Raw genomic sequence first — 17,781 nt, 5'->3', positions numbered from 1 at the left:
ATTTAAAAAGATTCATATGAAATAAACAGATAATTTTTAGCATTTTCTACTATCAAGCCACAAAAGGAACATTAAATAAAAATATTATTAATTGTAATAAGGGTATACAAATTGATAACTGTTGGTATAATGTCATTATTCCAGAATTTTAAGTTATATAATTGTACTGTTTTATATTTTATTTGTAATTTATAACACTGTATGACTGAAGAGGGGGCAATTATCAAAAATGCATTTGGCAGATTAATAAAACATTTTAGTAAAGGTTTGTCAATTGTCTCATCTACTACACACTTATATCCAGCAGTATTCTTTTTCTTTTCTGGTGTTTAAGTATTTATAAATAAGCAGCTTATACTGAAAGTTAAATATTAAAATCTTGAATTCAGTCCTCTATATAGTTATAGAATAGTATAGTATAAATATTTTTTTACTGTATAAATTATTCAAATGAAATTATATCATTAAAGTTTTAATCTTATAATTTAAATTTTATAATGCATAGGAGTGATAAATATTGTGGTAACTCTTCAGAGAATAGCTTATTGACAGAAAGCTGAGACTAGTACATATCTAACATTAATTTATTTTAGCTCATCATCCTAAAATCAGTCTCTGCTAAATCTAGAATTTTAAACCAAAAATGAAATAAATAAGTCAACAGCAAAGGGTGGTCTACCCAGTTCAGATATAATCAAGGATCCAGAAACAGTGTGTGTTGAATGGAAAAGCCATTAACACCCTTAGCTGGGTCTTTTTCTGAAAGATTAGCACATCAAATTGGGAATATGTAGCTTATGCTGAACTTAACTGTTGAGTTAAAAAGTCTAAAATAATTCATAACAAAAAATAAATTCATTTTAATAGTAGTTTCATAATATTAGGCAATTTAAATTTAAAATTTAGTAATACTTTCACTAAATAAAAACAACCTTATAACGAAAAATAAATACCCAAATATTTAAAATTTGAAATTGTTTTCAAATATTTATTCAATGAAGCTATCTACTTTTCCAAGCTTCCCTCCTCTAAGAAAAATCATTATTTTTCATTTTGATTCCTTAATTATCACACTATTATTCGATATTAAACCAGAATTTGACAGCAGAATATCATTATCTGAAAATAAAAGTGTTTATGTGTTCATTTAACAATTGGAAGGTCGTTTGTGACTAGATTGAAAAGAATTAAACTAAGATATTCATCCTGATGTTTACCTTCATGCAACACCTATGGTTATATTCTAATAAAATTTTCCTCAATTAGAAAATTAAATTCTAAAATTAGAAAATAGTTATTTAAGTTGCAAAATTAACAATTTAATCATTTACACTATGCTTTATTATTTTATTTTTAATTTCTTCTAAGGAATGTATATATTATGTATGATTTGCAGTTCATTTATCTAAAATTTAGTTTGTAATAAATATTTATATTTGTAATGAAGCTTTGAGTGCTTATATTCTATTTTCTAGAAGCAAACAATAAATGTATGGTGGTGGCTGCCTAAAACAAAGGAAAGAGGGTATGGAACAAGAGTGAAATCCTTATAGATATCTTGATTGGCAGTTTCTTCCAGCAAGAAGACTTTGGTGTCATTGTAGTTACATTAAAGAAAATAGTTCTTTTTCCCTCACTCTCCAAAGAACAGTAGGCTGTAAGTTGTGTTTTCTCTGTGTGTGTATTTCTTATGATACCCTGGCTGTTGGGATATTGTCCCTCTTTGTCAACTAGCCATAATTGCTTTGTGTCAGTTTATGATTATGTAGTCTACTGCAGTGATTCTCAAAGTGGGGCTCGTAAAAAATATTTGGGGGGGTCGCTGAAAAATTGATTCTAGATCAATTTTTTTCAAATATTTTATAAATTTACTATGGGTTCATGTTTAGAAATAAAAACTATATAAAATAATTTTTACTTAAATAAATTGCACATATAAATAATAAAAAGAATATAAATATTTAAATACGAGCCTAACCCCCTCCCTCCGGGATGTTTTTCGACACACTCATTCTTCGGGGGTCCTTTGAAATTTTTAAGTGCAGAAGGGGGGTTGCAGTCCAAAAAGTTTGAGAAACACTGGTCTACTGTCACTTGTACATATTATTTTTCATGCTCTCTTCAATAAAATTGAAGATTTACAAATATTATCATTCAAATTTTGAAGATAATTCTTTTAATTTCAATAAAATTATATCAATATGCTCCTCGAGGAAATTAACAAGATTTTGAAGAATAGATGAAGCAAAATTAGATGGAGGGGGGAAAAATACTTTAATCATTGAGTTTTTACTGCAGGTTCACTTGGCAAATGTTTATTATGTAGCAATGAGAGAGATTTCAAAAGAGAGAAGGGAGGAGGAGTCTATAACAATGAGTGAGGATTTGGCTCAATGCTCAATATACAAATGATTACATTTAATGTTATAAAATTAAAAGAAATTAGTAAAACAATAACTTTCTATGCAATACATTTTCTATTAATCACAAACAAAAATCACAAGTAATTTAGCTTGTCACAAAAAGTCACAAGCACAAACAATTACAAACAACTCCCCATAATATATATTATATTATATTAGAGCATTAACAAAATAAAACCTTTTTTATATCTCAGTACAAACAGATTTAGATGAAACTAAGGTTTTTGACCGTTATCATGGTCTTCGTCAGGCTATTGACCAGTATAAATTCAAAACTGGATTTTGAATGTGTTTAAAATTGTTTTAAATTCCAAAATATTTAAAAATTGGAAAATAATTTTCAGCATACATGCTACTAAATACAAATGTCTTTACATCACCACAAATAAATAATACGATGTAATTACTGGTGTAGAAACGTTAGCTACTTGCTAGTGTTGTTCCCGTTTTTATTCATAGCACCACCTCCATGCATGCAAAATATGAGCAGCATCCTTTGCATTAATACAGTTGCCAGCCAGGCCAGCTTTGTATATTTCTAATATTTCCAGGTTGCGAAGGTGTTCAACCTGACCTGACATTTTCACCAATTTGTCCTTATGGAGGTCAGCTTGTATTTCAGGGTCTGTAGCATAGATTGCTAGGACGGTGATATGCCATCACTTTAGGAGCATGTACACCAAAAATTATTTTCCAATTTTTAAATATTTTGGAATTTAAAATAGTTTTAAACACATTGTTCAAATTCCAGTTTCGAATTTATATGGTCAATAGCCTAATGAAGACCATGATAATGGTCGAAAATGTTAGTTTCGTCTAAATCTGTTTATACTGGAATATAAAAAAGATTTTATTTTGTTGATTTATCCTTCCCAGGGATTGTGCGAGAAGTTGTATTAGAGCATTAGTATAATATGGATCATTAATGATTATATATTATACTTATTATTATATCATTAGCACATAATACAGTATTATATATCATTAATATATAACATGTGCCAGAGGATTCAATTAATGAAGCACAATCCACTATAATGCAATCAATATCAGTGTAATACAGATTGAAAAGAATTAGTAAAATGGCTAGCAGCACCTAGTCCTAACTGTTACTTTTTGTATTTCATATTATGAACTTTTTTCACACATATTTTAAAAGGTCCATTTCTGGTATAACTTTAAACAATCCAAATAAAGTATTTACACAAAAACATACTAAAAGGAGGTTCTAGGCTAGGAGCATCATGTAGAAAAGAAGATGAAGTAAGTTTAAACATTGGATTTTTTCTTCTTTTAATAAAAATGCTAAAAAATTTAGTAGCAAAATAAAATAATAAAAATTTAAGTTTAATGGCCCTTTTTCATTTCATCCTCTTGTAGTTTCTTTAATGGATTTAATGTCCTATTATTAAATCAGTTCTAATCAGTCTTTTATCAGTCTTATTATTAAATGAGAAATTCTCTTTTCAAACATATCAACATTATTCATATATCCTTATCAAGCAGTTGGTTAACTAAATATAAACAAATATCAAATGAACAACCAGATTGTTTTATTGGGCTATTAAAGCTAAATTATTACTAAGCAGTTTGGCAGGGGACAGACTGCCATCTCTCCTTAAATGTGTTAGCCAAGTATGGAATAACATGACCCTGAGAGTTGCTCGGCTTTGATAAAATTAAAAAAATGGTTTATTAATTCCAGTGAACACAAATAATTTACAAAGAAACGATTACACACACTTACTAACTACTAATACAAATACATTTGGGACCGCACGTAACAATGTCATCAATTAGTCCCCGCGTGCCGACAAGACAAAGAACCTATTCTAACTTATATCTAGCTTAACTAAGTACAGGGCCCTAGAGAAAGATAAGGTGGAAGAGAATTATACAGAAATTATAAGACTGAAAATTGGTTCGAACGGGTGACTGGCAGTAATAAATAAAAAAAAACCTCGGATCCGTTCCTTAATAATTTTCTTTGTTCCTGTTCGTCCCGCTTTTCTCTCTCTCCGAAAAATCTTCCTCCCTCTTGCTCCCATCCTCCTATCTCCTCTGACGTAACCCCTTGACCCTTCGGTGTCACACCCTTTTTGTTTTTATTAATGTCCAGGCCACATGTGTCAACTAACTACCGCGTGATTAAGTAAACAGAAAACGGAAGTAAAGTTGTTACTACAGGAAGAGAGTATAAGGAAAGTAAAGAAAAAAAATAAATAAGGTTTAATAAAGCCACAAATGTAACAAAATTTCTTCTTATTGGATTGATTGCATTTATTACATATCGACATTTTGTTTTTCATTTGACATATGTTAATTTTCATAAATTTTCTTGTTATATATAATTAATAATAATATAATTTTTTGTTTATTGTATGTTTAAAATTTTTCATTGTATGAAATAATTCAGAATAAATTTGTTATAATACTTTTTATTTTAATTTTAAACCTGTATTCAATTCCTTGGATACCAATACCTATATTAAAATTTTAAAAATTTATTGAAATATAATAATTTTTATGATCAAATTTTTTTGAAGTTTTGTGAATTCTTGGAACTTGAAAAAAAATATATTATCTTAGAAAAAGGAAAACAGCCAAGACTCAAAAAATCTCAAACAAAAGTTTTCAAAAACAACATATTATCCTGTTTTTGTTTCTAAATATAATTTTTAAATTAATAATAACTTGTTTTAATAACTGTTTATAATTTTAACAAATCTTAACAATTTTTGAGAATTAAACAACATTATACAAAATTTAAGTTTAAAATTATTGCAAAGGATTTCTTTTGTATACTTTTTAATTTCTTTCTTATTACACATTTTTCATTTTATAAGTTCATAAAATAATTCAATATTTAATTTCGATAAATAATCAAAATTTAACACATAATATACATAAAGAATTGAAAATAGTAATAGCTTTATCTACTAACATGATTCTACTAAGATATGAGATGTCTGTTTTTGAACCAAGGGCTAAACATTTTTCCTCAGTGATAGTATATTTGAATATGTTTAATGCTTTATAGAAATTAAGAGAATCTGAAATTTTTTAAAGCTATATTTTGAAGTAAATGACACTCATTAATTTCACTCTAAGCATTAGCTGATTGTGTGTTACTTTTTTGTTATCAAAACTAAGGTTTCTCTAACTGGATCCTGGAATCATAGCTGTTTTTTTTTTAACCTGGGAAATATCCCAGGAAATCCCACAAATTTCTTAAAAGTTCACTTTTTTCATACTTTATGTTAAGGTTGAGGAAATTTTGCAAATAGAAAGTATAATTAACTCATAAACTGTCAGAATACATTTGTATTTGATTTGTTGATTTTTGTGAAACCGTGTTGTATTATTCTTAGAAGTCTCGAACACAAATTCCTGTTAATAACAACCACATGGCTTTTTTCCACCTCTATTTAGTTGATACGATACACGTTTCGGGCCTTATGCCCCTCATCAGTCAACTAAAAAATATAAAATAATGTATACAGCGTTTTTACCGACAAGTTATATAAACATTTAAACGTATATAACATACCAGTTCTTCCCCAGTATGGCACTTGTACACGGTAAGTTTGGACATTACAAACTTTTGTATTTATTAATTTTAAGGATGTTAATTTGTTTTTTAAATTATTGCTTGTTATGGCATGTCACAGATTGTTAATAATCACAACATGTAGCTTATTTGTGGCAGAACTCCGAAAATTCTCTACTTGTCAAAACCTGTAATATCTGGAATAATTGTGCTTATGCTGTCTTAATTTTAACCGTGCCCGGCAGCTTCAATAACTGCGTAATGTCAGGTTGTGCAAATTTGGCAAGGATACAAATGAGTATGAAGTCTGCAAGTATGAAGTTTTCTTCATAAACCCGATTATTAAAGACAAACAAACTGCCGAATTATTGAGCTATAAGCTTGATGTTTCTATTAAAGTAGCCGAGAGAGACAAATTGAGAATACTAGAGAGCAAAAGAAGTACTGCAATGCATCTTGAGAAATCTTAAGGCTACAGGTGAAAAACCACATAACATCTGTCTTCTTTTAAATGCAATAAAACACGATTCCACTCGCATCAATTGAAATGGAAATGGCATTCTCGGTAGCGGGACTTTTCATTACTAAAATAAGAATCAGATTGAGTGATTGAAGTATCGACCATCTTTGCATTTTAAAATCTTATTATAAAAATTTAATAATAATATTTCATATTATGTTTTATTTAAAAAACAAAAATTACCTTTTAAGTTAAAAGTTTGATCTAAGTTCATTTTTCTCTTTAAATTTTCTACTCAATTCAAAGGCATTTTTTTGTTGTAAGCAGTTTCCAACAAACTTTAATAAATTTTTCCTATTTGTGAAAATTTATACGTAATTCAAGGGTAATTTTTAATACATATTTTATACAGCATTATTATTATTATTATTTTGGAGATTGCAGAATGTATTAAATTACTTAAAAAATGAAAAATAATTATATCATTCAATTTTGAGATTTATTTTATATTTTAAAAATAATTAATTCTATTCCGGGATTTTGGGAAATATCAGGACAAGCAAAAACCCGGGAAATGAGAAACCCTAATCAAAAGCTTGAAATTCACAAACATCATTGAATTTCATGATTATAATACTTTATTGAAAAATATTTAAATGAACTAAATCATAAATCAATTTCTAAAATTTAAGAATTTTATTAAACATTCTTCAAATTTATGATTTCACAACAGTTGGATATTTTTATTAATCTCTCATTTATTTTCTGGATAATGTATTTGCATATTGTAATAGAAAAAAGAAAATCTATTAAAAAAATTTTTACAAACATGGTATCAAGGAAGCAGAGTCTGTGTATTTTCCAATGAGGTATTTATTTTAATAATCAATTAATTGCATCTCAGTTCTAATCTTGATCTTAATTGAAAAAATTAAAAATTAATAGAAAAACCAAAGTATAAATTACCATTTGTTATTACATATATTTGTATTCCAATTATCTATCATGTTCAAAAATTCATGATTTTAGAGACTAAGATGTATATCATTACTAATAATACATGCCTCTTATATTGTTAAGACATATCTAAATGACAGATGAGGCCACATTCTACATCTCCCAGAGGAAGTTTACAGTACCAAAATACTTTAAGCACAAATTTATTTCAAATTCTTTAAAGTGTTCCAAAAATTTTAAATCTAAAAGTTTTGTAGAGCAAGAAATAAATGACCTCTTAAATATTTACTATTATGAATATTGGTCTAGTAAAATTGTTAAAATGGTGCAATGGAATTAGTAACAGAGAAATAAGACTTCTGGTACTAATTAAGGTCACTAATTATGATGTATTACATTAAATTTAAGATTCATCCTATTTTCAGAGATACTAAAACCTGAAAAAATGTCTCTCTTGCATTTGAGTAAATACAGTATTTATTTATTTATTATGATTTAAAATGATGTAAAATATTACATTATATAATATTGTTTTAGACAAGTATTAATCATAAATTATATTTTATTCTTTTATTACTTTATAAAGAAATATATAAAATATAAAAAAAATGGAAAGGATAATATATAATCTATTTTCTGTGATCCAGAAATATTTCATTTCAAATTATATTCAAATAATCCTAATATGTAATATCAAAATTTGTAGATAAAAGTAAACTAAATGAAATTTACAATAGCATAATGCTTACTGAAGCATTTTCATATACATAAGTAAGAAAAATTTGAAATTATTAAAGTTTCGATAGCCCAAAATCAAAATATATAAATGTCAAAATTTATTGCTTATGAAATTTTTATTGCATTTTACATAAAAATAAACTACTCTAGTAAAAAAAAAAAAAAAAATAGATTTTTACCAAACATTTTCTAATTTTTTCTTTCTTTTTATATATATTCATTTTTGATGTTTTAAACATTTTTTTACTTTGTAACTAGAACTGAAACAATTCGTAATCTAAATTAGTCTATGCAAGTGCTGAATATCATAATTAAGGCTTGTCAAGAATGCTTTATTTTTAAGCTTTAATGCTTTATTTTCATACTTACGTTTTATTCATTTTTTGGTTGAATTTAACCTTTTCAGTTCTTATTAAAAGACAATATGATATGAATATCTTAATTTTCTTTTGTCAAACAGATTTATTGTAATATTAAGATTTCATTAATTACACAGAAACTTAGTTAAATTTCATCTGAACTGCATAAAAAGGACAATGCACCTAAAGACAGCTTGCTAAATATTACATATCCTTTGTATGGTTTTCCTAAAACTAAGCTTTGATAACAAACCATTTCATCTATCAGTACATTTTCTTCTGAAAATGTCTGAAGCAGACTGGATCCAATTGCCAAATTTATTTCCAGAAAATGACAGAAAGATGTTGTTCAATCATTTAAGTGGCTACTTTTTTGGTTAGGTAAATTCTTTATTTCAAGTAATCTCTGCAGTGTTCTGATATTCTGGCACACATTGCTTGCAAGAAACCGATAACCTGATTGTGCTTCAAGCTTGTAAATTAACTTGCAAATGTCTGGAGATATCACTCCAATAGCTTTTAACTGTGTTTCAAATTATTCATTTTTTAACAATTTGAAAAGATGTGCAACAGCATATACAGCCTCTTCTTGCATTAAACAAATACATTCCATTAAATGAAGGATCTATGTTTTGCAAATGATAATGTGTAGCCTCTGGCCATGTACTCTGCCTTTTACTTGTACTTTACAGGAAAAGGAGGTAAAGTATTGTTCTTTCTTTTCTCTTAAGGCAGTCTAATCTTCTAATCTAATTCTTCTTTCTTTCTTTTTGGTGCTTTCACAGTTGCTGTTTTTACACTATCAATAAACTGATCCACTACAGTAAACTTAGCTCTGACCTCTTCAGCCTAAAGGTGAAGGATGTGAGTCCAGCATGCAGTAATTTTGGACAAACACCTTTCAACTTCCTGACAGTACAAAGCATGTAAAACTGTCAGTTATTAAGCCAATTAACTTTTTTCTTCACAGATTAAGAATTTTCCAGTGATTAAAACCTCTTCCACAATGACTTAATTATTATAACAGCTGGTACGTAATAATGGAGGTTTTTGTGAACAATCCAAGCCTGTATACAAGTTGTTGAAAACCTTGTAATTTTTTAAGTCAACTGATTCATCCATTATTAAGCACACATCAAAACACTATACAAGTTCACAGTCTCTTGTAGATCAGCATTGCAAAGACCTCACAAGTAATGCTGAAGTGTTGATTCACTTGATATTGTTTCCTGCATTTTAGTTGCACAATCTTAATTCATTCACATGCTTTTTTATACTTTTGACAAGCCTTAATGATTATTCTTAAATTTATAAAGTTTTATCTGTTCATAAGTTCTATGTTATTGTATACACTATCTCTTTTATTAAGACTAATGTTAGGACCTTGTCATCATTATTATGTTTATAACAATTGTAAGCCCCTCTCTAATCTATGAGTGCATTTACTTCTGAGCTAATTTTACTGTCAGCACGCTCAGCCTGTATACTTTTGTCCGAGCGCCAAGCTCATTGGCATTTACTTTAGAGCTATGTGACGTCATGTTTAGCAAAATTGGTAAGCTCAGAGTGCTAGCTAGTTCGTTGTTGAGCTTTGCACTAATTCAATATGGCTGCTCCCATTAAAAATTACTTTCTGTACAAAGTATGAAAATGGAATTAGTTTTGGAAAAATAAATGGCAGAAAGTATTTTTATTGGTAAATTTCAATTATTTGTTGTGTAAAATGTTTACAATGATCTCTTTTATTGTAAGGTTCAATAGCTTTAGATGACTTTTTTCATAAACAGAGAGTTAATGTGAAAAAAATTAAGTTTGATTCATTGTTTATGATTAAAAGTGAAGTTTACCTTACATGCGTTTGGAATCTTCAGAAGTGTTATGTTCAGAGCATTAAATAAATCGTAAAGAAATGAACAGCATTAATAATATCCAAAATTACATGAGTTTGTATACTTGAATGAATTTTCAGTTATATATGGGGAATGACTTCTCAAGAAATTGTATCATTTGAATACCATTTTCTCATTACAAACTAAACTTATATGATGACAGAGTAATACTTATTTCTATTGAAATAAGCTGCTGCTGCTTCAGTTGATGTCTTAATAACCATATGCTTTTCACCAATAGAGCCTTTAATTCTAGGAAAATCAGATTGGATATAAAATGATTCAAACCTGAATGATTCTTGATTTGTCAAGGTCCTATAGGCAGCATAAAAGCTGCTTTTGAGGAGACACAGAGCATCTTTCCAGAGGAAGTAATTTTTTCTGTGTCTAAAATTGGACTTATTTTTTAAAAGAGAATCAAAACATTCTCTTGTAAGTCTAAGGTGCTGTTTTAAAATCGGTTAGATTATATAAAAATACAGTCTCTTCAATAAAAGTTTCTCATATTTATTTGACCTTACTTTTCTTCTTTCTTTCATTTTTTCTACAATTATATCCACAATAAGATCATCCTCATCCAATAGTTCTATCTGTAACTTAATATTTAAAATAGCACCTTTATTATTTGCAGGAAACTGCCATATTTCCTGTTAGCGTTGCATTTACTTTCGAACTGGACATGAAGGCACAAATATAAATGTTAATGACGTTATGTCTGGTGTTCAGAAGTAGCACTATTAGCTCAGAAGTAAATGCACCCTTATCTTTGCATGTACACATTGGGTACTTTGCCTGATAAAGTGGCTTTAATACAGTTGGATATGCAAGCCAATGACAAAACCTGTTTTATTTGGAATGGACTGCATCATTGGTTTGCTTATTCAGTTGTATTAAAGTCACTTTACTGGGAAACAAACCTAGAAATTCAGCCAATAGCCTGGGAGTAAGGAAGAATTCTGTAATGTCACAAATAAGTTAAAAAGAATATGTGAATAAGTCATCAGCTTTTTGTCTCACACTACAAGAAGGATTGAGGAGGAAGAATAAAGGAAGATCAAAGTATCTCCTGTGAATAATTTGACAATGTCATTTATGGACATTAACATGCCTGCCAAAAAATTTTGGGGTTTTCAGATTTTCAACAATTAAGTGTGGGAAAATGAATATCTCCATTTTACATTAAATTATTGATAAATTATAAATTTATCAATAATTTTAAAGAATATGTGTACATTTATTTTAGATTCCGTGAAAAAAAGTAGCTAAAGCTTGATTTCACAGACACTTGTCTGTGAAATCAAGCTTTCAATATGTCTCTGCTATTGTTTGTATTGATATTGCATATACATCTATTGATGAAAGATTTAAATATCATTTGTTAACATTCTAATTTCCTGTTAGTGGTACTGAGTTCAAAATAAGATCACAAAAGGTAATTTAAAATTAGGTATGCCAACAGCTTCAAGCTAAAGTTTGAAGGGGTCCTGACCCACTCAACTTCTCACATAGCACACCCATGTTTATGGACTCCGCTGAATCTTGCCACAAAACTTATTTTATTCTTCTTTATATTGAAAATTCTTTATAAAAGAATATAAAACCTCTCACAATATCCTGGAGAACTTTTATATTAGTTTGTTTTTGATGGAGCCAGTAAATTTTATCAAATTAAAAAATTATATTTCAAATCTAGTTTTTTAAATTAATTGAATGTTAAAAAGTTTAAATTCATAGAAAAATGTTTTCATTTGATAGTGTTACATATACAGGTCTTCCAAAAAAGAATGCCATCATTTTAAATTACTGTAATTACATTATTACCTGAAAAGTATGTGACATACACCAATCAAGACAGTAACTGTCTAAGTCTCAAATGTCTTTTTGTCTACTGCCTCTAGGAAGCACAGTAAACAAAAATGGCAACTCCATAACAGAGAAAGAATTTTGCACTCTGCAGTTTGCAAAGTCAGAATCAGTCATTATTGTGCAACATGATTTTTAATGATTTTTTTGAGTTTTGCAGATAATTTCAAAGTAACCCACCATGTAAGGCAATCATTCTTGTTGCACAATGATGACTGATTCTGATTTTGCAAAACACAAAACCACCTTCTCTGTTGCAGTGTGACATTTTTGTTTGCAGTGCTTTCTAGAGGCAATTGTGGCCGTACGTCTTATTTTGTATATTGTTGTATATGTTATTCTTAGTATTTATTCCATTTTCTTCCTCTTCGTTAGTTCTTTTGTCTATCACTTCCTAGAAACTTCTTTCTTCCCTAACCCTTCTCTGTTCAAATGGTGGTGACCTAATTAAAAGACAAAGAAAAGGTGGTAGCCTGAGGGCTAAGTGTAGGACGAGAGGTCACTTTTTTGACTTGGACGTTGGAGAGATAGGACGTGTTGTGAAGACCTCCAGGTTGTTCTGGCATCGACTGGAGAACAAAGGAGACGACAAGCCTAAGCTAGCAATCGAGAGAAATCCGAAATATATCCCGATATAGGAACTTCGAGAAGCTTATTGAGAGAATCGGATAGATGTCCACAATCAACAACTCAGAAAGTTAATAATCTAGCAGCGCCACAATCACCCCAGATCATCGACACTTTGGGTACCCATTCTTCTCTATCATCAGATATACAACTATCCTATTGTGTATCTTTTCTTCTCTCTTTTTTTATTTGTATAAGTAGTTTTAAGTATTTAGTCGTAGTTCCTTATTTCTGTACCGCGGTGAATATTTTTTTGTCACGAGGTTGCTTAACAACTCTACCCGAGTATCTGCAGGAATTATATGTAAAAAAGTTAATAGGGGAAGAACGAGAAGTGTCAGAATTATAAAAGAATCCTGTAAAGAAAATAAACATGGGTGATGAGAATATATATGTGTGTTATATTCTCTTGTTGAATCCACCATGTGCATATCCTACACAATAGACCAAAAAGTGTTTTAATGCAGATGGTGAAACTAGGATAGTTATTTTATTCATTGGTGTACACTGAATACTTTTCAAATAATAATTAACAAAATTACAATAATTTAAAAAGCAGGATCTTCCAAAAAGAATAGCATTCTTTTTGGAAGATCCTGTATATTAGAGTGTTATATAGGCCTATATTCAAAAATTATGTTAAATTATAATAGGTCAAAGTTTTGACAAATGTTTTCAGAAAACTTAAATTCTTCATAAATTCATATTTTTAACTTTAAAATGACTTTTATATATTATTTTAAGCAATGTACTGTATATTATGATAATCGAGAATTTGATACTTTAAAAAAAAGAAAAATAGATAAAAATCTTACCATCACATATCCTATGTAGGCCTATATTTTTTTACAGATCCAATATAAGTAAGCAAGGATGACAAAGCCAAACTACCAAATTCAATATCTAAAAAAGGCTCACAGTCAAACAATCTATTTTAAACAAAACAATTGTGTAGTATAGTATTTGTAATCATTTATACATATAAACTTTCTTCAAGAATATTTATATCGACAAGAATTATGGATCATTGCACAAAAGAAATAGTTTTGATAACTGAAAGACAAACAACCTATAGGAAAAATATGAGACAGTTTTGTCCGAATTAACTATCAAAAATGTTTAGTACAAGATGGATCCATCACTGAAACATCTACAGAACTATCAGATCTTAACAATAGAAACTGCCAACTGGTAATCTGGGCATTGAACTACAGCTGAATGGAAACATTTTCTGAATTACACTTTCAAATTTTGAATCCTATCTGATAAATTTAAACTTTGGAAATGTCTCCACATCTCCAACCTCTTGGTGCTGTTTCTTCTCAGAGTTCTGAGAGGTTCAAGATGTTCTACTAATGTTCTCTGTTAGCATTTTCTAAGACGAAAGTGTCTCCAACAAAACATTCTAAACTAGAAATGTTTCTTATTTCCAATAGTGTAATTAGAACCCATATCAGGAGGAACCTGAATTACAAAGTGCATGCTTACATTAACCCCTGTGTCACTGTGGACATTACTCTTCATCTGCAGCTATAGTGGCTAAACTGGATGAAGAATACACATGAATGTAAGTGCATTTGTCACATTTAACTAGTTTTCCTGTATGTATTCGATTTTTTTCTTCATTTATTTATTTACAAAGGTAATGTAGGCTCGGCCTCTCGACTGCCTACGTCACAAGCAAAAACACACTTTCTGGTATACAAACGAAAGTCGCAATTCTACGGAGTTAAAAAGAATTCGTCGAATTTCGAACGTCTTAAAATTTTCTCCGCAATTATTTTTGTGGAGATGAAAAAATGTTTTCGTAAATGGCATCTCGACCTAGTTTTGCGCGAAAACAATATTTCAATTGGAAACTTGTAAATGAAGAAATAGAGAAGAACTAGGTCATTCGTATCGACGAAAAACTGGAAGGTGACAACCTATTGAACCAGACTAACCTAGACGAATATTTTGGCAAGAGGCCAACTCTCTTCCAGACATTTCTGTTAAGTCCTAACGGGTGACGACCTCCATTCACACGACAGAAACACAAACAAAACATCAGCTTTATTTATATACAGTACGTAAACTGGTTTAGAAGGGAAAAATTCGTTTTAAAGTTCTTTTCTCCAGAAAATTCAAAAATAATTACAATTTACAGTTTTAGTCACTTTCTAAAGAATATTCAAAATTTATTGAATTTTTACGCATATTTTCTTTTTATACACGAGTTAATTTGCTTAAAATAAAAAATAAATAAAACTGAGACAAACCGTTTCGATAATATTCTCAACAGATGGCGACACAAAATACTTTTATTTCTCCTCTAAAAACTACAACAATAAAAACATGTATGTAATTTTAAAAAATATAAATAACTTAAATTAAACCATTTACGCAGAAGACACGTTAAAAACGTATTCAAAATTTTGCTTGAGTAACTTCCGACCACTCGTTGCCATAGTTATCAAATCTATCGCGGAAATAAATACATTTGACCTCTAAAATCAATCCGGAAAACGGAGCATTTCTGTCCCAAACGGTTCAGAAGAAGAGATAGACAAAGTGATAACGTAAACGCTTTCTCCGCCATAAATTACGAAATAGTACTATGAACAAAGACGAAATCAGCGTTTATTCATGTATCTATCACTTTTTATTGCTATTAAAAAAATAAATAAAAATTGTTACAAAATATCCGAAAGTTCGACGTTTTTAAACATTTTCTCTTACAAAAATTACGTCAAAAAATCAGGAAGAAAAGGGGAAAAAATTGTAAAAATTCCAAATCGTCCCATAGTAAAACTAGTTTCAGAACATGTTTTCTACTTTAAAAAGACGAATTAAAACTATAAATAATTATCCCATTTCCCGTAATTAAAGTCGAAAAAATATTTTAGATAATAAATATTAAAAAATGCAAGGAAATACGATACGTTATACACACGCGTAATGTGTATGGAGGATGCGAGATTCTTATCGAAAGTATCAACGTTAATGATGTATGAACGTAATTAAAATTATTACTAAGCAGAGAATTATCGTTGGTGACAGTTAAGTAGATACGTTTTAGCGAAATGTCGAATTAATTCGCTACAATATTTGACTTTTTTATATTGTATTTTATGGAATTTACTTCGATTTTATGGATTTTTTAGAATTTGACGTATTGTATTAAACACTAAAAAATACAATAGAGATTGTCACGTTGAATTCCAAAAGACAAACAAAGACAGAGTTCAGTCCGAAAAACACAAACAAAAAAGTAGACAGCTCGATTTTTATACATACAATTTTGACTCTTAAAAATTAAATTTTTATGAATTTTTTTATATAGTTAAAATAATTTTATACTCATTTTAAAAAACTACAGTCTAGTAAAAGTATTACGAAAAGATAATTAAAAAACAAGTAAAAATACAGAAACGCATGGAAATAAGTTCACCATCAAATTTTTTCGATTAAAAATTCGAATATCTGCTTAATTTATTTAAATAAAGACAGGATTTTTCCTACAAAATTTTCAAAAATATGAGAAAAATCCTCCATTTATTGTTGTTTAGCCTCTATGAAATTCGAAACAAAAAATCCAAATTCTCGAATTATTTTATACACATTTTTCGAAAACGGACAGACGAAACGTTGATTCTTTCCTAATAACTAAAAATAGACAATAATTCGCTGTAGAGAATAATAAAGAGTAGAAAATTCCAATCGAACTCGTATCTACAGAGATAATTGTTTGTAATTTCCTCTAATCAAAACTGGTTACGCTTTAATTAGCAACGGCGTGCCTCGACACTCCGCAACAATTAAATCCTCAAAAAACCAGAAAAATTCATTTTAATGATTTAAACTGTCCAATGTTACTCTAATAACATTAATAAAAACAATAAATAAAACGCTTATTTAATGAAAATTTCCGATATTTATTTCTAGAAAAATCAAAAGAAAATTAAATTATGGAAACGTAATTAATTAAGAGGTCGTTTCTGATTATTTCAAAATTAATTAATTTAAAATTTCGTTTTCTTGCGTCACAATTAACATCGGGAATTTCGGGTAGAAAATATCCCGAAGCAAACGGGAAAAGCAATAAAATTACAGAATGACGTAAGCGAGATTACCTCCTCATACCTTCAATCGACCTCTAATTCGTACTCATTAAATTGTTTCGTGGCCATCTTTCTTTTCCAAAAAAAAAAGTCTTTACGGTGTTGTTTTTGAAGACGTACTTCGTACAAAAAAACAACTTAAAAACAGAACTATCGTCTTTCTGGCAACACTAACGCCATCCGCAATCAAATTCAATCAGACTCCGATCCGAGTTAACCAATATTCGTTCGCGTATTTAAGAGTCACATAAATTCCAACTGGTTAATTTCCGACTCGATGGTGAAAGACAAATGCAAACCTCCTTGCGTCATCCTCCTGTTTATAATCTGCGCTCTGTGGGTACCTTTATCCATGCTAGTCGTGGGTTCGGCCAGGCCCACGATGAAAACGGCCATATGGTAGAGCAGGGTCGCCATATCTTTGGGAAAAAAACATTCTAAAATGGGGAAGAAACATTCTAAAATGGCTCACCGAGATTCGACTCTGGACACCCCAGAATCGCATTCAGATTTATCATCTTATCCCAGAGATATGATAATGCCTTAAACTTTCAACATTGTCGAATAGTAAAGTATGCGTTAACACGTGCACTGAAGTAGGTCTCCTTACAACTGGTGGTGGTGCCCCTCTAAGTACCTATTAATTAATATAATGCCCATCTTAATGTCACGATGCCTATGTCAGTGTTTAACATCTTGGACAGAAGAGCGCGCCAAACAACGGAGCAGTAAATTTGATAAATGAAGACCAACCATTTTTACACTCACAGTTTCCTATTATTCTTTCGATCTCTAGTATATATAATAGTAAATAA

General features: G+C 29.4%; 1 protein-coding gene across 2 annotated transcripts in view; it reads right to left on the bottom strand.

The window, feature by feature from the left end:
• LOC136984886 (uncharacterized) overlaps positions 1 to 17,781 on the bottom strand; it is a 132,778-nt gene that overhangs the window by 49,448 nt on the left and 65,549 nt on the right. The gene's annotated exons all lie outside the window — the stretch shown is intronic.

This window comes from Centruroides vittatus, unplaced genomic scaffold, assembly GCF_030686945.1.
Source record: "Centruroides vittatus isolate TY-2023 unplaced genomic scaffold, ASM3068694v2 contig_936, whole genome shotgun sequence".
Lineage (NCBI taxonomy): Eukaryota > Metazoa > Arthropoda > Arachnida > Scorpiones > Buthidae > Centruroides > Centruroides vittatus.
The sequence above is the reverse complement of the archived record's forward strand: the minus strand, read 5'-3'. Positions and strand labels throughout refer to the sequence as shown.